Source organism: Vombatus ursinus, unplaced genomic scaffold (assembly GCF_900497805.2).
Source record: "Vombatus ursinus unplaced genomic scaffold, bare-nosed wombat genome assembly UNPS02000577.1, whole genome shotgun sequence".
NCBI classification, from domain to species: Eukaryota; Metazoa; Chordata; class Mammalia; order Diprotodontia; family Vombatidae; genus Vombatus; species Vombatus ursinus.
This window is the reverse complement of record NW_020940355.1, coordinates 2,981,601-3,007,608: the sequence shown is the minus strand read 5'-3', so window position 1 is coordinate 3,007,608 and position 26,008 is coordinate 2,981,601. Positions and strand designations below refer to the sequence as shown.

General features: G+C 36.7%; 1 long non-coding RNA gene across 4 annotated transcripts in view; it reads left to right on the top strand.

Moving 5' to 3' along the window:
- LOC114030236 overlaps positions 1 to 26,008 on the top strand; it is a 424,548-nt gene that overhangs the window by 319,307 nt on the left and 79,233 nt on the right. For all 4 annotated transcript variants that reach the window (XR_003567601.1, XR_003567597.1, XR_003567591.1 and 1 more), the window contains one exon: positions 2,295 to 2,419. This is a non-coding gene — a long non-coding RNA (uncharacterized LOC114030236). The remainder of the gene's footprint in view (positions 1 to 2,294; positions 2,420 to 26,008) is intronic.

Sequence of the window (26,008 nt, the reverse complement as noted above, 5' to 3'; positions counted from 1 at the left end):
GTTAAAATGTAAAGCATAGCCTTAGCTCCTGGCCTGTACAAGGATGGGCAGCGTGTAGGCCGTAGTTTGCCAATCCCTGACTAGTCTATTCCAATCATTTTGCGGATTCAGGAGCTGAAGCTCAGGGTAGCTGTTTGTTGCCCAGCATTTGTGTTAGGTACTAAGTGTCAGAGCCCAGAGATAAACAAGGTCCCTCAGCTCTGTATCCGGTCTTCTTTTCTCTACACACTGCTAATTGTGGTGGAGTGGTAGAGAAAAGGGACAGGATAGGTGAGAGATCACAGTAATTAGACCATCTACGAATATTTATATCTGCAAGTATTTAGATAATTGATGATTATCACTTTTTAAAAAATGTATTTCCTTGAAGATACTTTTCCTGCCTGAATCCCAGAGGTCTTTACAATTGCTGTCCCTTTGAGTCTTTGTTTTATCTTGATCCATTCCTGGACCTACAATTTAGCCTATAGCTAAGTCTGATTCTGCCCTAAGATGAAGCACGAAACTTTTATCATGGTTCTAGTTGGCATCTAGGCCTAGCCTATCTAAATGTTCACTTCAAACATGATATTTTACTGTCAGGATCCCAGGCTAATTGTCTTTTATTTTTTTATTTCAAAATGAGGGTATGAGGGAAAAAATGGCACATTTATAAATCTTCAGTGTCTCCCCCCAAAAAAGTATCCAGTAAGTTTTAGAATTCCTCATCTTCTAATTCAAGTATGATACCTTCTTAGTTTTTCTAATTTATTTCACATTAACTCCCCTCCAAGATTTCTGTGCTTCAATCAGATTGGATTAAGCTATGTTCATTGCTCCTCTGCACTCTCCCAATCTGGTTTATTCTCTTCTTATACCTGAAAGTCCTTACTCTTTCTTGCCTTTTGAATTCCTATCCATCTTTTAAAACCCATGAAATTTTCCCTGGGTATCTTCTATGAGTAACGCCCTTCCCCCTTGGGTCTTGTATAGTGTTTTCTTTTGTATTCCTCTATCAGGCTTCTCATGTAAATACTATGTATTAGTTATATGTGTTTTGTCTCATCCCCCAACAATTGTGCAAGTTCTATGAAGCCTTGGATTGTCTTGTTAAAACTTTGAATCTCTTAATTCATATAAGCATGTAATAAATATCTGTTGAATGAACAAAGCCTTAAGGTTTTTGTTCATTTTCAAAGCTGAAGTCATTAGATATACACTGAGTCCAATGGATGCTAACACTTCCCAGCAACTTAGGTTACCATTCCTGCTTATCTTCCATTAAATTTGTTTTTCAAATACCCATTCCCTATCTCTCTAGGTCAAGAGAACAACTGTCTCTGATTCTGACTTTCTTCAATATCATAAATGCTTAAATAATAGAGTAACATATGTCATTTACAACAATTATAAAAGAAATACTACTTTTCGACAAACAGCAGAGTTAAATGCCAAAAGTTAGAGAAGAATCAACATGGACTAGTCATGACAGGGAAGAAATGAATCATGGAATGCTTTTGAAGGATGGCTAGGACATTGATAAGGAGAAAGGAGTAAATTGATTGGATGTGTAGAAATAAAACGTTACATCTTTATCAATAGAACAATACAGACCAAATGCTTATAAATTGATGTATATCTTAATTTTACCTAAGGAGCTTATTATTTCAAGAAAACCAACAGTGAACTGATTTCTTCAGTGGACTGTTCTTTTATGAAGTGAATCATTTTCTTCTAATTTATCATTTTGTAAGTTTGGATTTTTCATTTAAATTGGAATTTCTTTTAAAGAGATACAAATGAAATGATTTTTAAAAAGATTCTGATCATAAATGAGTCAGATTGAATAATTATAGGAGTTTAGGACTGGAGGGGGTCTCAGAGATCAGTTAGTATAACCCTCAGGCCTTTCAACATGAGGAAACTGAAGCAACTGGAAATCAAGTGATTTCCACAAAGTCACAGAATCAATCACTGAGAGAAACAGGACCAGAAGCCTTTGGTCTCTTGACTCTGTCCAGCTTCCTTTCTACTTTACCACATAGTTGCTAATAATGTTGAGTTTGAATATGTTGATAATCATAATATGGTTATAATCATAACTATATTGAATGAATGAAGCATGCCGGTCTTTTTGCATGGTAAGTTGTAATCGAAATACTATTGAATTTGAATACAATTGAATATTGAATAATTGAATACAATATTGAAATTGTATTTCAATAAAATAGTATCTTATTTTGTGGTAAAGCAAGAACCTCATAGTTGCCTTTCTTTGACATGAGAGATCTAAAACAGTTGATCTTTGTTTACAGGCAAAATCCATCTACTGAAAGAAACTACTGCATTGCTCTCTCCAGAAGAAAATGTATCTTTGATATTAAAATGTTATGAAGGAGTACAAATGAGAGAGGAGATCTGTCAAATGGCACTGGCTATGGTGAGTTTGGAATGAAATATATTAGGTCTTTATGGAATGGAAAATACAAATTTATTAAAGAAAAAAGGACAAAATTGCTATGAAATGGCTGGTTATCCATTGTATTCATTACTCTAACTAACCCTTGGATTTTCTTTCTGTTCTTTTGGACATTTCATGACATAAATTCATGACACCTATTTTACATGGGTGGAGGTATGTTAGTAGATGTAGAGCCATAAGGTATCTTAGAAACATAGGCCAATATGTTTCTTGATTTTACATGTTTTCTGCACCATTAGATTGTGAGCTTCTTGAGGGCAGATACTGGTTTTGTTTTTTCCTTGTATCTCCATTGCTTAGCACAGTGTTTGACATATAGGAAGGGATTAATACGTATTTGTTAACTCAACTTGACACAGAGTATGGGAAGGGTGTGCTCCCACACACACTCTTTAGCAGATGTTACCATTGACTTCTCTTGAGCGGAAAAGGAGAAAAAGATGATGGTCATATTTGCCACAGGCTGTGCTTCTGTACCCTGGAAACCACCCATATTCTCTACATGCCTATACAAAAGGTCTTCTAGTTCAATCTTCTCATTTTGTAGCTAAGGAAAATGAAGCCTGAGAAAATTAAATGACTTGTCCAAGACCACATAGATAACATGGGAGAAAACTAGGGTTTGAAAAATGATTTCTGACTCCAAATTCATTAACCTTTCCATTCTACAGATCAATGTTTTAAAGAGAGTAAGCTATTGTAAAAATGAGGTTTGTAAATTATCTGTGTATCTCAGTAATTAATACTGGCTTTGCTACTTACTATCTGTGGGACTTTGAGGATCCCTCTGAGCCTCTTTTTCTTCTACTATAAAATGAAGGTGTCAGTCTAGTGTAGATCTAAAGCCCCTCTAGTTTTAAATCTATGATCCCTCAGAGTAGGACTTTAAAAGAGGGTTTTAGAACCAAAATAGCCCAAATATTAGTTATAACAACTCATGTAAGATCATGACTTTGGAGGAAAACATGTGAAAAGCCTACTTAAAAACTGACTTACTATATAATGAAAAGCCTACTGTTATTTATACTGTCATTATATACAGAGTGTTGTGGATTTAGCTGATTTTGTTGGTCAAAAGCTGCAAGTTGAACTGATTTTTTTAGTTAAATCTGAGTAAAAAATTCCATGGATTTCTTTCATTCTAGTTCCAGATTTTTTCTTCTTAGTCCTAATTCTTATCTGCTATATTCCGGAGTGATGAAGTTTAGTTTTCAGATTCTCTCATTCCATACTGTCATGGTCAAGCATTCTTTTGGGGAGTCCATAGGCTATGTGGCACTTCCTTTCATTTCCACATATGGAATTCAACTCGGCCTTTACCCAGTGGCTAGTAATGGATTCACATGGCACAGGCAAATCTTGATTGCATACATGACTGAAAATCAGATACTTCTCTGTTTCAGAATATCCATAATTTCATAGGTGTGCTGCCACTTTCATCAATACAGGCTTCAGCCCTTCCCTACCTTAGTAGATGGTCTTTGTGGCTTGACTCTGCCAAAAAAAAAACCTGTGACCTGGTACCTAACCTAGAGATGTAACTATGCAAGCTTAGTTAGACAGGTCCTCACACGGCATGCAGTCCATTCTTTCATTTTATTGATGATAAAACTGAGGCATAGAGAGTATAATTGCCTTGTTTAATAGGTTCACAGATCTAGTAAGTGTCACAGGGGCTTGAACCAAGTCTTCTGACTCTAAGAGCAGTACTCCTTCCACTGATCCATACTTCTTTTGCAGTATTGAATTAAGGTTAAAAACTCTTTTTCTTTATGATTCTGTAAAGAATTTTATGTTCCATTCTTCAGTTTTTCTTTTGTTATTTAAACAGTGCTATACTTGAGTTAGATGGTCATTTCTTAAATGACATTTCCAGCAAATTCTAGGAAATCCTATTCTCTATGTTTTGGATAGCCTTCTGGAATGAGATGGAAGTGGGGGAGGGAAGGACAGAAGGAAAACAAATGTAAGTTGGACTCAGATCAGTGAGATAATGTCTAATATGGCCAAAATGAATTTGGCAGATGTTTTTCTCCTGTTTATTCCCACTCTTGAGTTCACATGTTGAAACTTGGAATCCCACTTGCATTTTTTTCATACTTACATTTTTATTCAACTTTAGTAACTAAACTGTATCTTTGGATTTTAGCCAGGAATGAATATCGAGGAAAAGTTTTGATGTGGATATTTGACGGGAGAAAATGTTACCATTAATAAGCTCCCACTCCCTTTTATCTTCCCTATTGCAGGGGTACTGAACCCCTGGTTGCCGATGAACAAATCGTTTCCACTTACCCCAGCTTTCTGCTCCTTTTTTCTCATCCACCTCAACTCTGCTCCCCTTGTGAGCCACTCTAAATCTGTCTGACATGTCCAGGGTTCTCTCTGGAATTCTGGCTCTAAAATTAACAAACTTTTCATAACATACCTTTTTCTTTCTCATTCCTTCCCTCTTTTGGCTCCTTGACAACACTACTTTTCCTGGCTACTCTGCTGCACTGCTATGCTTTATCTTATACCTTAACCCAGTCATGGTAGAGGAGTTGAAATACTAGCTTGTTCCCCGTAACACTTCCAGACTCTTCCTCTACCACTTTCACTCAGCAAGCTCTTCTCCTTTGAGGTTCTTGGTATACAAATTAATTTCCTAACCTAGGTCCTGGTGGCCATTATCTACTGACCCTCCTGGCAAATCTCTTTATCATTCTACCTTTCCTCAAGCCTCACTTCTCCTAAATCTACTCTTCACCCTCATGGATTCCTTTAATTTTTCCTCTCCTTAGAAAGGATGCCAGGAATGTCAGAAGGAGAAGGTGAAAAAGCATTCCAGGGCTGAGGGGTAGCCACTGCAAAGAAAGGAGGTAGAGTAAGGAACATCTTTAATTGTTCTTATCTTCTCCTTTCTTAGAGACCTCCTCTGATGTTGCTTTCTTTCACTATCCAATCTCAACCCAATTATTACCCATTTCAACTCTATGGTGTCCTTTGCTCTTGAATCTCTTGGCCCCTTGTTGTATCACTGCTCTCTTCTCTTGTGAAACATTGGCCCTGAATTACTTCTGTCATCTACCTGCTCTGCTAATACTCATGAGCCATGGAAACATCTAGAGAAAGTTTTACAAACAGCATAACTGGGTACATTGCAAAATCACAGGTTTATGGACTTCTGCTTCTGGGAGCCAAGATGGCGGAGTAAAAAGGTAGTCGCTCTCACCCTCCCCTATCAACCTCTGAAAACCCAGAAAATATCAGCCCAGAAAAAACCCTGGAATAGCTGAACTAGAAGAAAGATGGGGTGCAGCAGTGCAGTAGCCCAGGTAGCTAGAGGGATTAACTGGAAAGGCCCCTGTCATCCTGGGGAAGGGGAGCAGTACGAAACAGGAGTCGCCCAGCCAGCTAGTGGAAAGACCCACTTTAGCACACCAGGAGGAGATTCTGGTGCCTTGGCATTCTATAGTAAACGGGTCTCCCAGTGCCTCAGCAAAAATAAGGGAAGCAGCACTACAAAGGGCCCCAGGCGGATAAGCACCCGGCAGCATTCGTCTAAAAGGAGCTGAAGAAAGCAACCTAGAGGTGCCAAAGGTTTCAGCCTTGTTGATTCCAGCCCAACACCAGGTAAGCTGTCAGAACCCTACAGCCTCCAACTGCCAACCAGGAGGAGATCCCGAAGCCCAGGTGGTCGAGCAGGCAAACACCAACAGCTGTACCTCCGAGTGCCTCAGTGAGGGTGGGGTGACTGGTGGAAACCAGCTCAGAAAACCACCAGGTGCCTCAGCATTCTACAGCAAAGAAGTCTACCAGTGCCTCAACAGAAATAAGGGAGGCAGCATGGCAAGTGGCCCTAGGCAGATAAACACCTGGTAGCACTTATCTTAAAGGAACTAAACAAAGCTAAAGGAAAGGAAAAGCAAGCAACCTAGATTTACCTGAAAGTCTCAGCCTTGCTGATTCCAGCCCAATGCCACATAAGCTGCCAGAACCCTACAGCCTCCAATTGCCAACATAAGAGGCCCCAGCACACAAAGCCAGTAACCAAGACCTAGGTTCCCAACACAAGAAGCTTGGGTCAGTGCCCTCTGCTCCCCAGCAGGAGAGCTTAATCCCTTTAAAGGCCAGAGAATAAAGAAACACCATGAGTAAAAAGAAACATGCAATAGATTCATATTATGAGAAGAGGGAAGATCAAGACAGAAATTCTGAAGAGGACAACACTGCCATCAAACCCACATCTACAACATCAAAAGGGAATATGAACTGGTCTGAAGCCCAAAAAGCCTTCTTATAAGAACTCAACAAGGATTTTAAAAGTCAAATGAGAGAGGTAGAGAAGTCCTTTAAAAGTACAATTGGCCAATTGGAAAAAAAGTACACTGAAGAAAACAAGTCCCTAAAACACACAATTGGCCAATTGGAAAAAAAGTACAATGAAGAAAATAAATCCCTTAAAAATACAATTGACCAGTTGGAGAAGAAAGTACAAAATCTAACAGAAAAAAAAAACAGTATGTTAAAAATTAGAATTGAACAAATGGAAACTAATGACTCTATGAGAGAGCAAGAATCAGTCAAACAGAAACAAAAAAATGAAAAAATAGATGAAAATGTAAAATACCTCATGGGTAAAACAGCTGACCTGGAAAATTGATCCAGGAGAGATAATTTAAAAATTATAGTCCTACCTGAAAGTCATGATGAAAAAAAGAGCGTGAACAGTATCCTTCAGGAAATCATAAAGGAAAACTGCCCTGAAGTCCTAGAACCTGAAGGTAAAATAACTATGGAAAGAATCCACTGCTCCCCGCCTGAAAGAGATCCCAAATTGAAAATGCCAAAGGATATAATAGCTAAATTCCAAAATTACCAGATTAAAGAGAAATTGCTGCAAGCAGCCAGAAAGAAACAATTTGAATATCATGGAACCACAGTCAGGATTACACAGGACCTTGCAGCCTATACATTAAAAGACCACAGGGCATGGAACATGATATTCTGTAAGGCAAAGGAGCTTGGAATGCAGCCAAGGATTAACTACCCAGAAAAAATGAGCGTGATTTTTCAGGGAAGGAGATGGACATTCAACAAAATAGGGGACTTCCAAATGTTCCTGATAAAAAGACCAGAGCTCAACAAAAAATTTGATCTTCAAGTACAAGATTCAACAGAGACATAAAAAGGTAAATGGGACAGAAAGATACAATGTGTTGTTAATAAGGGCAAAATGTTTACATCCCTACAAGGGAAGATGACCCTTGTAACTCTTGAGAACTGTATTGTTATTATACCATGTTAAAGGAGTATACATAAAGGGGGTGGATATAAGTTGACTTTGATGTAATGATAAAAAAAATCAATCAAGTGGATTAAATGGATCCAAGTAAGTGGATTAGTCTGAGCTAAGAAAATGTACTAGGAAAGGAGGAGGCAGACAAGGGTAAATTACATTACAGGAAAAGACACAAAAACCTATTAGAGCAGAGGTAAAGAAGGGAGGGGGATGAGCATTGTTTGAACCTTATTCTCATCAGATTTGGCTAAAGAAGGGAATAACATAATCAGTTAGGTATAGAAATCTAACTTGCTCTATAGGTAGTGGGAGGGGAAAGGGGAAAGAAAAGGGAGGGGGGATAGAAGGGAGGGAAGAAGCAGTAAGGGTAAAGGGGAAGAAAAGGGAAAGGGATAATAGAAGGGAGGTGGGACTGAAGGAGGCGGTGGTCAAAAGCAAAACACTAGTGGGGGAAAGGAGAAAGGAGAAAGAAAAGCATAAACAGGGGGAGAAAGGATGGAGAAAAAGACACAGATAGCAATCATAACTGTGAATGTGAATGGGATGAACTCTCCCATAAAACGGAAGCAGATAGCAGAATGGATTAAAAACCACAATCCTACAATACGTTGTTTACAGGAAACACATTTGAAAAAGAGTGACACATACAGGGTAAAGGTAAAAGGCTGGAGCAAAATATATTATGCTTCAGCTGAAGTAAAAAAAGCAGGGGCAGCAATCCTGATCTCAGACAAAGCAAAAGCAAAAACAGATCTTATCAAAAGAGTTAAGGACAGAAACTACATCCTGCTAAAAGGCACCATAGGCAATGAAGTAATATCATTACTAAACATATATGCATGAAATGGTATAGCATCCAGATTCTTAGAGGAGAAGTTCAGGGAGTTACAGGAAGAAATAGACAGCAAAACTATACTAGTGGGGGACTTCAACCTCCCCTTCTCTGAACTAGATAAATCTAACCACAAAATAAACAAGAAAGAAATTAAGGAGGTGAATAGAACATTAGAAAAGTTAGGTATGAGAGACTTCTGGAGAAAACTGAATGGGGATAGAAAGGAATATACTTTTTTGTTGGCAGTACATGGCACATACACAAAAATTGACCATGTACTAGGGCATAAAAACCTCACAATCCAATGCAGAAAGGTGGAAATATTAAATGCAACCTTTTCAGATCATGATGCAATAAAAATTATATGTAATAAAGGGCCATGGAAAGATAGACTAAAAATAATTGGAAACTAAATAATCTAATCCTAAAAAATGACTGGGTGAAAGAACAAATCATAGAAACAATCAATAATTTCATTCAAGAGAATGATAATAATGAGACAACATACCAAAACTTATGGGATGCAGCAAAAACAGTTCTTAGGGGAAGTTTTGTATCTCTAAATGCTTACATAAATAAAATAGAAAAAGAGGAGATCAATGAATTGGGCATACAACTAAAAAAACTAGAAAAAGAACAAATGAAAAATCCTTAATTAAACCCCAAATTAGAAATATTGAAAACCAAAGGAAAAATTAATAAAATTGAAATTAAGAAAACTATTGAACTAATAAATAAAACTAAGAGCTGGTTTTATGAAAAAACCAATATAATAGATAAACTTTTGGTTAATTTAATTAAAAAAAAGAAAGAAGAAAGCAAATTACCAGTGTCAAGAATAAAAAGGGTGAAACTACCACCAAGGAAGAGGAAATTAAAACAACAATTAGGAATTATTTTGCCCAACTATATGCCAACAAATTTGACAATCTTAGTGAAATGGATATATATTTACAAAAATATAAATTGCCCAGATTAACAGAAGAGGAAGTAAAATACTTAAATAACCCCATCTCAGAAAAAGAAATTGAACAAGTCATTGATGAACTCCCTAGGAAAAAATCTCCAGGGCCAGATGGATTTACATGCGAATTCTATCAAACATTTAAAGAACAATTCTATATAAATTATTTGGTAAAATAGGTTAAGACTTTTTATGATACAAATATGGTGATGATACCTAAACCAGAAGGAGTCAAAACAGAGAAAGAAAATTATATACCAATTTCTCTAATAAATATAGGTGCAAAAATTTTAAACAAAATATTAGCAAATAGATTATAACAACTTATCACACGAATAATACACTATGACCAGGAATGCAGGGATGGTTCAATGTAAGGAAAACTATCAGCATAATCCATCATATCAACACCAAAACTAACAGAAACCACGTGATCATCTCAATAGATGCAGAAAAAATTTTTGACAAAATACAACACCCATTCCTATTAAAAACACTAGACAGCATAGGTATAAATGGAGTCTTCCTTAAAATAATAAACACCATCTGTCTAAAACCTTCAGCAAGCATAATATGTAATGGGGACAAGCTAGAAGCATTTCCAATAAGATTGGGGGTGAAACAAAGATGTCCATTATCACCACTGTTATTCAACATCGTACTGGAAACGTTAGCTTTAGCAATAAGAGAAGAAAAAGACATTGAAGGCATTAGAATAGGCAAAGAAGAAGCAAAGCTATCACTCTTTGCAGATGACATGATGTTATACTCAGAGAATCCCAGGGAATCAAGTAAAAAACTACTTGAAATAATAAACAACTTTAGCAAAGTTGCAGGCTATAAAATAAACCCACATAAATCATCGGCATTTCTGTATATTACCAACAAAGCCCAACAGCAAGAGATAGAAAGAGAAATTCCATTTAAACTTACTGTAGACATTATAAAATATTTAGGAGTCTACCTCCTGAAACAAACCCAGGAACTCTATGAACACAATTACAAAACACTTTTCATGCAAATAAAGTCAGATCTAAATAGTTGGAAAAACATCAGTTGCTCATGGATAGGCCGAGCTAATATAATAAAAATGACAATTCTACCTAAGCTAATTTACTTATTTGGTGCCATACCAATCAAACTACCGAAAATTATTTTACAGAGTTAGAAAAAATAATAAGAAGATTCATTTGGAAGAACAAAAGATCCAGAATATCAAGAAAACTAATGAAAAGAAATGCAGGGGAAGGTGGCCTAGCCATTCCAGATCTTAAATTGTATTATAAAGCAGCAATCATCAAAACTACTTTGTACTGGCTAAGAAATAGGGTAGTGGATCAGTGGAATAGGTTAGGTATGTAAGACACAGTAGTCAGTGACTATACTAATCTACTATTTGATAAACCCAGAAACTCCAGCTTCTGGGATAAGAATTTTCACAAAAAACAGCTGGGAAAACTGGAAAAGAGCAAGGCAGAAACTAGGCATAGAGCAAAATCTCACACCATATACCAAAATAAAGTCAAAATGGGTACATGATTTAGATAAAAAGGCTGATACTATAAGCAAACTGAGAAAGCAAGGAATAGTTTACCTGTCAGATCTATGGAGAACAGAAGAATTCATGACCAAACAGGAGATAGAGAACATTACAAAAAGCAAAATAGATAATTTTGATTACATTAAATTGAAAAGTTTTTGCACAAACAAAGCCAATGCAACTAAGATTAGAAGGAAGGTAGAAAATTGGGAAAGAACTTTTACAACCAGTCTCTCTATTAAAGGGCCGCATTTCTAAAATATATAGAGAAGTCAAATTTATAAGAATACAAGCCATTCCCCAATTGATATATGGTCAAAGGATATGAACAGACAGTTCTCAGATGAAGAAATTAAAGCCATCTTAGTGATATGCAAAAATGCTCTAAATCACTATTGATTAGAGAAATGCAAATCAAAACAACTCTGAGGTACCACATCACACCTATCAGAATGGCCAACATGACAAAACAGGAAAATGATAAATGTTGGAGAAGATGTGGGAAAATTGGAACACTAATGCATTGCTGGTGGAGTTGTGAAATGATCCAACCATTTTGGAGAGCAATTTAGAACGATGCCCAAAGGGCTATAAAAATGTGCATACCCTTTGACCCAGCAATAGCTCTTCTAGGGCTATATCCCAAAGAGATCACACAAATGGGTAAAGAACCTACATGTACAAAATTATTCATAGCAGCTCTTTTCGTGGTGGCAAAGAATTGGAAGTTGAGAAGATGCCCATTAATTGGGGAATGGCTGAGCAAGTTGTGGTATATGAATGTGATGGAATACTATTGTGCTATAAAAAATGATGAACAGGCTGACTTCAGAAAAACCTGGAAAGACTTGTATGGTCTGATGCTGAGTGAAGTGAGCAGAACCAAGAGAATGTTGTACACAATAACAGCCACGTTGTGTAATGACTAATATTGATAAACTTAACCCTTCCTGGCAATACAAGGATCTAAGACATCTCCAGAGGCCTTGTGATGGAAAATGCTATTCACACCCAAAGAAAGAACTATGGAAGCCGAATTGCTATTTTTTTTCTCTTCTGTTGAGTTTTGTTTCCTCTTTCTGATGGTTCCTCCTATTGGTTTTAATTTCTACTTACAACATCACTAATGTGAAAATATGTTTAATATGAATGTAAATGCATAGCCCATATCAGATTGTGTACCATTTTGGGGAGGGTGGTGGGGAGGAAGGGGGAGAAAAATTTTAAACTCAAAATCATATGAAAGTGATTATTGATAAATCAAAATAAATTAATAGAAACAAACAAACAAAGAAAAATAAAATAAAATTCTCTCCTTCCCTAAAACAGATGGGTAATTTTTCTTCCTGGTATTCAGTCTGGGCCCAAGTGGCATCTCTAGTTCTTTTCTTGGTGTTTGCTAGTAAGTTAGAGGTTGTCCCTGCATTGGAGCAGTATCCTAAGGAAAAGAATGGTGAAGCCCAGGGTATAAGCTTGAATGCGACGTTCTGGATAATAGGCAAAAAAAAAAGAATGGTACAAGAACAGAAGGAAAATAAATGTAGGTTGGCCTTACATTGCTTCCATGACTGGAAGGACCTTGGAAGAACTATTATCTCTCTTCCTGAAAATAGAAATATACTTGAATCACCTGAATCACAGGTTCCAGAGAATCAGGCTTTTTCAATTCAATTCAAAAATCATATCTTGGATATCTGCTATGATGCTGAGTACTGGAAGATAATAATACGAATAAGACAACGCCCCTTTCCTTCTAGAGCTTATCATATAGTGAGGTAGAGGAGAGTGGTACAATGTGCACTTCATGGTAATTTAATAAAAAGTAAAATATATGTACAAAAAGAGAGTTATAAAGTCCTATACACACATATACATACATACAACTGCCATATCTCGAATACCAAACCCTTATTGGAGTCCAGAATACAAATTTTTTCCCATTTGACCTCTTCCTTTCTTATCCCCGGTTTACTAATTTTGTTTACATGGAAGTTTTTTGGTTTCATCTAATCAAAGTTATCTGTTTTACCTTCTGTGATTGCCTCTGTTTCTCATTTGTTTAAGGATTTGTCTCCTATCCATAGCTTTGAAAGTTATATTGTCTCCTCTTCTACTTTCAAAAAAATAATATAATCTTCATTATTCAGATCTCATACGTATTTAGAATGTATTGTGGAGTATGGTGTAAGATGTTGGTCTGTGCCTAATTTCTGCTCTACTGCTTTCCAATTTTCCCAGCAGTTTTTAATTAAATAGAGACTCCTTTCCTAAGGAATTAATGTGTTTTGCTGTTTTGAAGACTGGGTTTTCTAATTCCATTGCTTCTTAGCCTTCCTTGTTGAGTCTGTTCTATTATCTTCCTTTTTATTTTTGTGCAATGCCAGAAGGCTTTGATGACTCCTAGTTTATAATTTAGAGATTTGTATCCCCTTCCTCCTTTTTTCCCCTAATTTCCCTTGATATTCTAGATCTGTTATTTTCCTTATAATTTTTGTTAATATTTTATTGAGGTTTTAAAGTATTATTTTGATAATTTGACTGGGATAGTATTAAAAGTGTGGTCTAATTTTGGTAGTATTGTCATTTTGTATTATACTGGCATAGCCTAGCCATAAGCATTGAATATTCTCCCAGCTATTTAAGTTGTTACTTATTTTTTTAAGAAGCATTTTATAATTGAATCTATGCAAATATAGATTGGTAAATTAATAGCCAAGTATTTTATACATTTTTTAGTTATTTTAAATGGGATTTCCCTTTTTATCTTTGCTGCTTAGATCGTTATTATCATTAATATTATATAGAAATGCTATTGATTTTAATTGTCTCAATTAGTATCTTTGCTGATTCCTTAGGATATTTTAAGTAAAACTTTGTCATTAGAAAATGAAATTTGTTCCATTCTTCTTTATGCCTTTAATTTCTTTCTCATCTTACTGTTATTGCTATCTTTTCCAGAACTACATCAAATAATAGTGGGGGAAGTAGGCATCCTTGATTTCCTCCTGTATTTATTGAGAAAACTTCTAGCATATCCCTATTGAATATAATGATTCTTCTGGGTTTTAGATAAATATTTTTGATATTAAAAATACTCCCTCTGTGCCTATACTTAATAGGATTTTAAGCATATATGAATGTTACACTTTGTCAAAGACTTTTTCTACATCTATTGAGAAAATCATGTGATTTTAGACATTTTTGCTTATAATATGATTAATCATTTTAACTCTTTTTCTACTATTGAATCATCCTTTCATCCCTACTGTTAACTCCAACTCGGTCATGATTTATTGAATGAATTACTTTTATCTGTTTGGCAGGATTTTATTCATTTTTTATTGATATCCATTAATGATATGGATCTATAGTTCTCCTTCTGTGCTTAATCCTTCCTTGGTTTAATTTTTATTTTAGGAGTTTCTCTTTGATCACCTGAATCCCAAGGATCACCTGGGTTTTACAAATAGGTACAAATTTAATCCAGTTCAATTAAACAAATATTAAATGCCTACTGACAGCTAGGCACTATGCTGGAAGATTCAAAGCCAGTAATGAAACAGAGCTTGCATTCTGCTGGTGGGAAGAAGTACAATCTAAATACAAATACGTAAATGCATGGTAATTTTAGGAAGGACAGAGTATGCCCAAATGGTTCTGGGAAGAGTTGACATTTAAGCTGAGCATGAGTGAAGATAAGGATTCTGAGAGGTAGGCATAAGGAGATCTAGGACAAATGCATAAAGATAGGAAATGGAATGTTGAGTTGGTGGAGCAATTAGTAATCCAGTATGGCAGAAACATAAAGTATGTTAGGGGGAGTAATATGAGATAAGAGTAGGTCAGAGCCAGATTATGGGAAGTTTCCCAATTAGTTTGAAGTGCATGTGTCCAAGAAACATGGATATTTATTCACTTTGAGTTTTATTAGTCAGGATATGCAAAATCTGAATTTATACAAATTTATTTTAAAAGCCTTTGATTCTCCCTTTAGTTAACTTGTTTTTCTGACTTCTCAAAATATATATTCCCTATTCTTATTTCCAGTTTACTTTGGGTAAAAATGATGGCTTTGTGTGTGTGTGTGTGTGTGTGTGCGCATGTGTGTGTGTGTGTGTGTGTGTGTGTGAGTATTAACTAATTTTGCCTTTTTGGTGACACCAATTACCCGTTTATCCCTCCATAACTAATAGAGGGGCCATGTTCTATTTTCTCTTTTCTTCTGATATATTTTAGGCATTTTTAAAAGTATTCCTTTATACCTTCTTGCAAGTTGCATCTCATTTCCTCCTTTAATTTTCTGACCTTGCTTGTATTAAGCCATAACTGAACTGGGGGTGAAAAGTTCAATTTCTGACACAGCTGCTTTGACCAGAGGCACATTAGAAGGAACAAAAACAAACAGTCTGGATGCTCAGAGAAGGATCAGAATCTTAGTTCTGGAAGAGACTTTAGAAGGAGATAAATCCAATCCTTTCATTTTACAGGTAAGATTACTGAGGCCCAGAGAAGAGATACAACTTTCCCAAGGTTACATAGATTCCAAATGTTAGAGTCAGTTCTAACATTAAAATCCAGTACACTTTCCACTTGTGAGCTGTGCTTTCAGCTATTCTTTGGTCTTATTGTTCATTAATCTCAGCTGGGAAGCTGTGTTCATGCCTTTGATTTTGTTTCCAAAAGACTTAGTGTGAGCAGGTCAATATAGAAATAACAACACTTACCTTTATATATAGAAATAATTTAATACTCATTGGTTGGTAAATGGTCAAGAAAGCTGTCTTCTAGTACTGCTATTAGCTATGTGATCTTGAGGGAGAAATCTCTTAACTTCTTGGGATTTTAGTTTTCTTATGGGGGGTTCTGGTTATGGGAGGACTTGATATAATAGAAAGGACAAAGGTTTTAGGTTGGTTCAAATACTGCCCCTGATAGCTACTGCCTGTGTAATCTTGGGCAAGTTCATGGAAAACTTCCATGGACCTCAGTTTCCTTATTTGCAAAATGAGGGCATTTAATTGCCTCTAAGATCCCTTTTAGTTCTAGATCCTGTGATTTTTAAAATGGTGGTAGGAATATCTTCCTAAGTAGTATTACATGCAAAAAGTATAAACCAGTTCTTTAAAAAAGGCAAAATCTGCATAAATAATAATAGTTATTATTATTATCACTATGACACTGGAGACCCATTGTAACACCTCTTCTAGGAGTCCAAACTGTGTGATCTAACGGAGAAACATGGAAGGAATGTGATATAATTAATTAAATGCTTGTTGAATAAATAATGAAGTACCTAATGTGGATGGCGCATACAAAGACAAAAATGAAATAGCTCTTGGGGCAGCTAGGTGGCGCAGTGGATAGAGCTCTGGCCCTGAAGTGAGGAGGACCTGAGTTCAAATTCAGTCTCAGACCAAACATTTGACACTTACTAGCTGTGTGACCCTGGGTAAGTCACTTGACCCCAATTGCCTTAAAAAAAATGAAATAGCTCCTGACTGCCCTCAAAAATGAATAATCTTTTTTGGGGGGAAACAACATGAAAATAGATAATAATTTTTTAAAAAAATATAAAGTAATTCTCAGAAGGAGTATACTAGCAACTGGAGGGATCAGGATAATTCTCATGAAGGACGTGGCTGAGCCTTAAAAGAAGCTCCAGATTCTAAAACACAGAGGAGAGGAGAGTATGCATTTTAGGCAAAGACTCAGAGGTGGGAGATTGAATGCCACATGTGCAGAAGAACAAATGGGCTATTTTAGCTGGAATGTTGCATATATGAAGGAAAGTAATATGCAATGAGCCCGGTATGGTAGTCTACCATCAGATTGAGAAGGACTTCAAATTGTAAACGAAAGTTTTTCTTTTATCCTAGAGAGAAGTTGGGAATGACTGGAGATTCTTAAATAGGTAAATGACATGGTCATATATGTTTTAGGAATAACAATTTGTCAGTTGTGTGAAGGTTGGATTGGAGAGGAAAGACACTGGTGGTGAGGAGACTAATTAGGATTCTGTTGCAGTAGTCTAGGAGAGAGGTAATACTGATCCTCTGAGTAGAGAGGAAACCCAAGGTGAGAAATGGGTTGAAAATGATTAAGTAGAATTTGAGAGAGATAGATCACTTTTGACCAGAAGACAAAATCACCATGGATTTATTTTGTGTGTATATGTGCATGTATGTGTACACATAGAAGTATACACATATGTGTATGCATACCTACATGCATGCATGTATGCATGCATGCATATAAAATCTTGGAGGGAGGTGGCACAATGCCTACAGCACTAAGCCTGGAATCAGGAAGACCTGAGTTCAAATACTGCCTCAGACTCGTTAACTGTGGAACCATGGGAGAGTCGTATAACTTCTGTCTGCCTTGGTTTCCTCATATGTAAAATGGGGATAATAATAGCACCTACCTCCCAAGATTGTTGTAAGGATAAAATGAGATATTTGCAAAGGTCTTTGCAAATCTTAATAAATGTGAGATTTTTTTTTCTCTGAACAAGTTATATCACTCCCATAAACCCTTCGAAGTTAGGTAGTATCTTAATTTTGTATTTATATCTCCACTAAATATTATAACTGGAGAAATACTGACATTAAAAAAAGATGGGCCTTTGTTTCAGGGGGAATCTTTGGGTAATTAAAACCAGAGCAATAGGCTACCTGGCACATGTGAGGAACTTCATAAATGTTTGTTTATCTATGGATTGATTAGTTCAGTCTTCTCATTAAACAAATGCAGGAGCTAGGAACAAAGCCCAGACTAGAACCTGGTCTCTGGTGCACAGTCTTTTGCTTACACTAACTCCACCACCATCCTATTTTATCACCCTAAAGTGCGTATTTAAAAAAAAAATCTTCAGTATATTCTTGGCTATTTCTTTGTTGATGGAGTAAATGGTAGGATTTTTCTCATCATCCTCAGAAAGAACTTGGTGACACTGGATAACTAGTGAAAGCAGCAACTTCCTCACTGATGAGGCCACAGAGAATGATTGAAAATGTCAAAACAATAAGATGGAATAAAACCCAACCGCCTTTGCTGTGCGTTGTTTACGTCTCCATATGGCGTGAGTTAGTATTTGGGTTCATTGGCAGTAAATGTGATCCTAAAATGGAGATATGGTGGAGGATGACTTTTTAAAAATATGCAGTACTACTTAAACCATATAAATGTCACACATTTGCATGTTAATGAAATGTTAGAATCCTAAGCAGTGGATAGCAAGTAAATACTGAGAAATAAGGATTTATGCTGAGTGAAGATGTCAACCAGGCTGGTGATATTGACTGGCAGGGGCATTATTCATTATTGACTCTTATTTTCTTCTCTTTTCCCAGATGAATTTTGAAACTTAGTTTTTACTGTTTCTAGCCCATCTATTTTCCCCTCCAAATAAGTTGGTTAGGGGACAGAAATGAATGCTCTCTCATTTTCAAGCAGACAGTGGAATTCATAAGGGAACAATTATAAGTCTAATTCTGCTATTTTAATGACATCAATTGAACAGTTCTAAAAGTCAAACCCCACATGATTTCATAGCTTTTTACTACTGAGTTTGGGTCTAAATAGCATGTCATTTGTGTGTGTGTGTATGTGCATGTGCACATGTGTGTGTGCATGTGTGTGTCCATGCTTAGCTTAACTTTTTGTTTTAACTTGAAGTCATAGAGATCTCTACCCTTCCTTTCTTTCTCCCCTGTCTCCTTTATCCTCTGTCTTTCTGTATGTCTCTTTAAGCCTCTGTCTTTGCCTTTCTCTGCCTCTATTTCTCTGCCTCTCCATGTGTGTGCATCTCTCTGAGTCTCTCCACATTTTTCCTCTCTTTCTTCCTCTCCTATTTTCCCCCTTCCTTCCCCTCCTTCCTGTTTCCCTTTTTCCCATCTATCTTATTGATGTTATAGAAATAAGTAAGGAAAGATAGATGGTAGAGAAAATCCTTGCATATTTGCCTTAGCATAGAAAACTCTGTGTCTGCTTTCAGAGCATGTTTCTTCTTCTCTCCTATACAGGAAGCTGTGGAAATTCTGTGGATTGAATTTCCCTATGGTTCAGTGTTATTCAATTGACTGTAGTCTCTGGAATACAATGGTCAGTCTGTTCCCATCCTCTGCCATGTTGAGAATCTACCATGATATTTCACTGGAAAAGCTGAACAAGCCAATGATTAACTTCAATTCCTAAATAGCTATGTCTAGTAAAAACTGGCAGAATATTGGGACATTCCTGCCTTTTATCTTTATGATGCCAAAAATGGAATATGGCTTCCTCTTTGCTTCAGATTTCTTTTATATCTTTTTATAAAACAGATTTTCTTTTCTGTTTCATATTTGACTATGTAAGGCATAATTACATTTTAAATAGGTGTTTGATGCTTTCCATAGTTTGAGTTGACAAACCCTCTTGGGATAGCATGTAATAATAAAACAAACTCATAAAGTGGCATTTGGAGAACTGTGAAGCCCAGGGCAATGCTAGAAATAGGCTTAAGTGTATGGTGGCTCTTGCCAGGTACAAGATGACCGAGAATGAAATGTCAGACAGACCCATTGGGTAGGTTATTAAATATCTACCATGTGTGTAGCATTGTAATATAGACACAAGAATTAGGGACAAAACTCTAGAGTCTGAGAGAATGAGGGGATCAGAGCCAGATCCCAGTGCTTGAACTGGAGTACCGGACAGGGAACCAAGATGAGGACACTAATACAAAGGCACAAGAGAAAGACTTGACATTTTAACAAACTGGGGTATAAAGTTACAGTGAGGCTATTGAAGAACAAACCTTTGGACCTAAATTCTGGCTAGAGGGCAGATTGGTGCTAGAGTCTAGAGCAGGGGTGGGGAACCTGTGGCCTTGAGGCCACATGTGGCCCTCTAGGTCCTCAAGTGTGGCCCTTTGACTAAATCCAAACTTTACAGAACAAATCCCCTTAATAAAAGGATTTGTTCTGTAAAACTTGGACTCAGTCAAAAGGCTGTACCCAAGGATCTAAAAGGTCACATATAACCTTAAGACTAGGTTCCCCACCCCTAATCTAGGCAGTAGGTAAGGGTAGGTAGGTACGAGGGGAGATGTAAGATTGGAGAATATCTTTAGCTGGAATGAAGAAAATAAAGATACAGGGATCCAATCTAGTCATTAAAGAAAGTGCTTTGAGCTTGACTGCATCAATTTTAGAAGAAAACAATGGTGCAGTTACTGGGACCTACTTATTTCTTTTGAAGTAGTTTTAAAACTCAGAGTGCTTTGAGGGTCAGGATCCACCTAATTTACAAATTTACTGGCCTTTTCTTCATCATTCTCCTTCACCAAGCCAATCTCTTTGTAGCATCTAAGAAATACACAGCAGAGCAAAGTGGAAAGAATATAGGGCTTTGTATCAAAGGTGGGTCATGATTATATTATAATACCATAGGAGACTGGAGGCATATATAAATGTTTTGTATGTAGGGGCTGAAACATGTTTCGATTAATCAATGCTTTTCCCTGTTATTTACTGTACAATTCTGTTCCAGTTGTTATTTAATTAAAAGTTCCTGTCAGGCCTTTTAGTAAAGAGTATTTTGAATGGGGACAATGAATCAAATGTTAGCCTCCAGATTGAACTGGAGTAGTGATGTGACTCAACAGGTGAGTGAGATATCCATTAGATAAATGGACTTGCCATTTACCTCCCGTGATACTTTGAGTAAATCAAATAACTTTTCTGAACTGCAGTTTTCTCATCTCAAATATGGGAAGATTCTATTACCAATCTTACAGGTTTTGATGGAAGCTCAGGTCAAGATTTAACTTAAGGAAAAACTTCCTAACAATTAGACCTATCTAAGAGTAGAATGGGCTGCTTCCGGAGGTATTGGGTTTCCCCTCACTGGTAAAGAGAAGGACACTAGATGACTCTTTATCAAAGATATTAGAGAGGAAAATTCTATTCCAGCATGTGATGAACCAGTTGATTTTTGAGCTTCTTTCCATCTTTGAGATTATATAGTTCTATAAGGATCAAATGAAACAGGGTATTTAAGGTTATATACAACTGGAAAAGGCTATATAAATATAAGGTATTTATTATGACTGTGAGGTGGCAGGTAGAGCGAATAGAACCAGAGTTCAAGTCCTGATTCTGACATCTACTGTCCACGAATCTTTGGCAAGTCTTTTAACCCATTAGGGCCCTTGAAAAGGCAAATCTCTAGAAATAGAAATTAGAGAGAAGTTTCTGACCTACACGGATGCCTTGGGATTTCTTGCACCAATGAAATCGCAAGTTCGATCCTGATTCCTGCTTGTTCAGTCGGGTCTGACTCTTTATGACCCCACTTGGAGTTTTCTTGGCAAAGAAACTGGAGTAGTTTGCCATTTCCTTCTCTAGATAATTTTACTGATGAGGAAACTGAGGCAAACTGGGTTTAGTGACTTGCTCAGGGTCACACAGCTAATAAGTATCTGAAGCCAAATTTGAACTCATGAAGATGTCTTTTACGCACTGTGTCACCTAGCTGCCCTATACCTATCCCTAATGATTATGTTGTTGTCCATCACCTCCATAACTGAAATTGTCTTCTCCCTTTGCTTCTCTGATGGCACATGGTGTTGTTTCTTTTCCTATATCTTTGGTTCCTCCTTGTTCCTTCTTGAGCTCTTGAGTTTTCTCGTTTGGTCTCTCAAATATGGGTGTCCCTACAGGTCTGTCCTGTGTGCCAATTTTTTTTCATAAGATTTTGGGATCATAGGCCTAGAACTAGAAGGGAACTTAGAGCTCATTTAGTATAACCCTTTTATTTTACATATGAGGAAACTGAGGCCCAGTAAGATTAAGTGGCTTACCCAAGATCACATAGGTAGCAAGTAACAGAGCTGAGATTGGTACTCATGTTCTGTGATTCAAAGTTCAGTGTCCTTCTATGGTCACTATTACCCTTGGAGATATTAACCAGTTTCAGATTATCATGTGTCACCCTTACACTGGTGACTTCCAAATGTACATCTTTAGTCATTATGTCTTTCTTAATTTTTGGCTTTGCATTGCCAATTGCCTTCTGGACACCTCCATCTGTGTGTTCTGCTGTTACCTCAAACACAACATGTCTAAAACTGAGCACCATGTTTCCCTCCCAACCTGCTCCTCTCTCTCTCTCTCTCTCTCTCTCTCTCTCTCTCTCTCATTCTCTCTTGCTCTCTCTCACACTCTCTCTCTCTCCTCCTCCACTCAGTCCAAGATAGCATCTCTTTTCCTTTAATATAAAGTTGTAATTGACTCCTTTCTCTCATACTGTCTGTTGCAGACACACTTATTTTTTTCAGTCCCCATTGCTGTCACATTATTCTTGGCCTTAATCAAATCATGTCTGGATTATTGGAATAGTCTCCTCACTGTCTCCCTTTCCCTGGTCTCTCCATTGTCCAGTCCATCCTGCAAATTGTTGCCTGATCAATCTTCAGAAGTAATCACTTTGCACATGTCAGTACTCCTTGCTCATAAGTTTTCAATGTCTCCCAATTTCCTGTAAGATAAAATTGAAATATAGCTTGATATTCAGTGTGCTTGCAGGTCAACCTCCCTACTTTTCTAACCTTATCTCAAACATCCCAAACAAAAACAAAATTTCTGCCTTAATAAATGTCATCTTCTCATTATGCCCTGATGGAAACCATTTTTATGACAGTGGTCACAACTATGCTTATGCCATCCAGTCTGCCTGGAATGCCCTCCTCATTTCTCATAAAATAATAGACATTACAAATAAGACCATACCATTTTTGGAGAACTAATTGTTAAGAGACCTCTTCTTTACAGCATAATTTCATATTTTCTTTGAACCTAGGGTGAGCCATTGGCTTCCTGTGTGATATTTGTATGGTGGCTAGATATATTCATAGAAGCTACTATTTCAGTCCTCTGAATGCCAATAGTATCAGTTCTCTTCCTCTCCAAAGAGTTTCATCATAATTATGACTAAGTTAGGTCATATCCTCTTCATTCTCTTGCTCTCTGGTGGAGTTGCCAATGCTGCTCACTGGTGCAGTAAAGCCCCCAAATGGTGGGTAGCCAGAGGCTGGGTGATACAAAAACTGGATCATCCTTCCTTGAATAACTTAAACTTGACCATATGGCACTGGAGAGCAAAATCTGTAGTAGGAATGCTCTTCACATATTTATAAGTCCAATTTAGATAATGCCCTAATGTTAATATTTTTCTTCATTGAATATAGTAACTGAGTTCATAATGGTTTCCATTGCAATCCCTTGCCTCATTAATGCACACATGAAAAGCTCTCCTTAAGACTTTCTGTGGCTGATCTTAGCTAAAAATATCCTTTAGGAAAGTATAAGAAAAATTCTTATAATTTTTTATGATAACTTTTACTAATTGGTATCTGTGTAAGCTATAAATTGCTGTATACATGTGACTTACTGTCATTGTTGTTTATTGTTAACATTTATTGTTCTATTACTTATATTATTCTTGGGTAGTGAATGAATGAATGAAAAATAATTTATTAAACACCTGCTATGTGTCAGGGACTTTATTAAATGCTGGAGTTACTAGTACAAAAAGCAACATAATATCTGCTGTCAAAGAACTTACATCCTCATAAATGAAGGAAACACAAACAGGGTGGTGGTTGCTAGGAAGAGGTGTTTTAGTCTAGGAAGGTAATTAATAATAGTAACTAACATTTACATTGTGCTTACTATCTTCTAGGCACTGTGCTGAGTACTTTACAATATCTCATTTGATAATTAGAGTTAGAGGACAGTTGAATGCCTGTCCTTTTCAGGAAGGATAGTGTTGATGTGATTACTGTTTCCAAAGTAAGTTGTGGAAAATGATAGTGCTGTGATGGTAGACAAGTTAAGTCATGGCATAAAATGATCAAATTTGTGTAGTGGGTATCTACATATGATGAACCTTCAGCAATCACAAATGTGCAAATCCCCAAAGTGGAAACTATTGTGAATGAGAGTGAAACACAGCAGCACAGTCTGAAAATGTCCAGAATGTGATCCGAGTGACAATCAGGCTCAGTTCTTTGTGGGGACTTGAGTTCCCTTGCATGGTCTGTGGACCCTTTGAAAAGTCATGTTTGCCCTCCCTTCCATATGCAAATATTTATCTCCTCTCCATCCATCCCTTTTACCCACAATGCAGTGAGAGTCCTTTTATATTTGATATGCAAAAAGAGAAATGGTCCCAAATTACTTGCAAGGAAACTAAATAATAGAACCTCAAACTCTAAATTCTTGTTCTATTTAATATCTAGTAAACTCGAAGGCTTCTTCTGTTGGTTTCTCTACTCTTTTTACACATGATTACAGTTTCCTATTCCAGGGAAATCATCATAGTAAAAAGTAGTTATTTAAAATATGTCTGCATTTATATCATGTTTCCCCCTTCCAAGGGAATATAAGCAACTTAAGGGCACAGACTATATCAGTTTTTACCTTTATATTCTGGGCTTATAGACATTTAACAAATGTTTATTTAATTTAGTGAAAACAAATGAGAAATAATTCATCTGTTGTGTTTTGGTGCTCTTAGAAAGCAATTTAGATTATTATGAGTCAAATTGCATGGGAATAGTTTGTATGCCTCAAAATGAAATCAATACAAGTCATCAACATGCTATAATAGCCAAAAAAAGCTAGTATGATATTAGGTAGCTTTGAGAGAGGGATAATACCAAGGACTAGGGAGGTGATATTTCCATTGTGCTCTCATCTGGATCAGACAACATCTGCATTACCATGCAAAGTTCCGTGTGTCACATTTTAGGGAAGGTATTGCTAGAGTGTGTCCATAGGAGAATAAAGAAGGATGCTGAAGGATCTGTGGATCAATAGATCATTCCATTTAAGGATTAATTGAAGGAGGTTATTTTTAGCCTAGAGAAGGAAAATTGAAAAACAAACAAACAAACAAACAAACCAGGAGGAGGAACTCAGTAGCTGTCTTCCAGTGTTTGAAGGATTGTTAAATTGAAGTAGTTGACTCGTCCAATTTGGCCCTAGGGAGCATAATTAGGAGTAATGGGTAGAAATTTCAGAGAGACAGATTCAGTCTCCATGTAGTGGTGGGGGTAGATGTGTAGGTTGGAAAACAAAGGACAAACCCCAACTTCCCAACAATGACAGCTATGATAAAGTGGAAGGGGCTGCTTCAGGAAGCAGAGGGGCCTTCCTTACCAGAGGTCTCCAAACAAAGGCTGCTTGACAATTTGTCAGGAATATTGTAGAAGGGATTCTTGTTCAGGTATGGGTTCTCCTTGTGGACTTCTCCCAAGCCTTCCTAACTTCAAAGTTCTCCAGCTATCTATCATGCTATGTGACCCTCCTTTGGTATTATGACTTTAATAAATTGGTATTATGACTTTAATAAATGTTTAAATAATAAGGAAGGAAGGAAGGAGAGTAGATACATAGTTTACACTTGACAAAATTAGCTTAATGTTATGACTATCAGATAGAAGCAGAAGTGAATACAGGGCTGGTCTTGGAGCTACAAAGACCTGAGTTCAAGTTACACTTCTGAGGAATCTTAGGTATGTGACTCCACGTAAGGCATTTCAGGGATCTAGGCAATTCTCCACAGGGTGCAGAGGAGCTGTTTTTTTTTTTTTTTTTTTGATAGAGTGAATTTCTTCATCTAAAAGTTCAACCAGCCATCATTATTCACTAAATCATCTCTTATGTAGATCTTTAGGAAAGATGATAAGCTCCTTTGTACTCTTCTGGGAGTGAGCCTTTTCTAAACCCCAACTCATAAACTGTTACTTGGTAGAATTTTACAGCATAAATGTCTGTAAGGTCCGTTTCTGTTTTATTGAGGTTTAGAACCTCTATCCTGTATAACCAAAGACTAATTCAGTGAATAATCTCTTCGAGTTTTGACTGGTTCCACCTGAT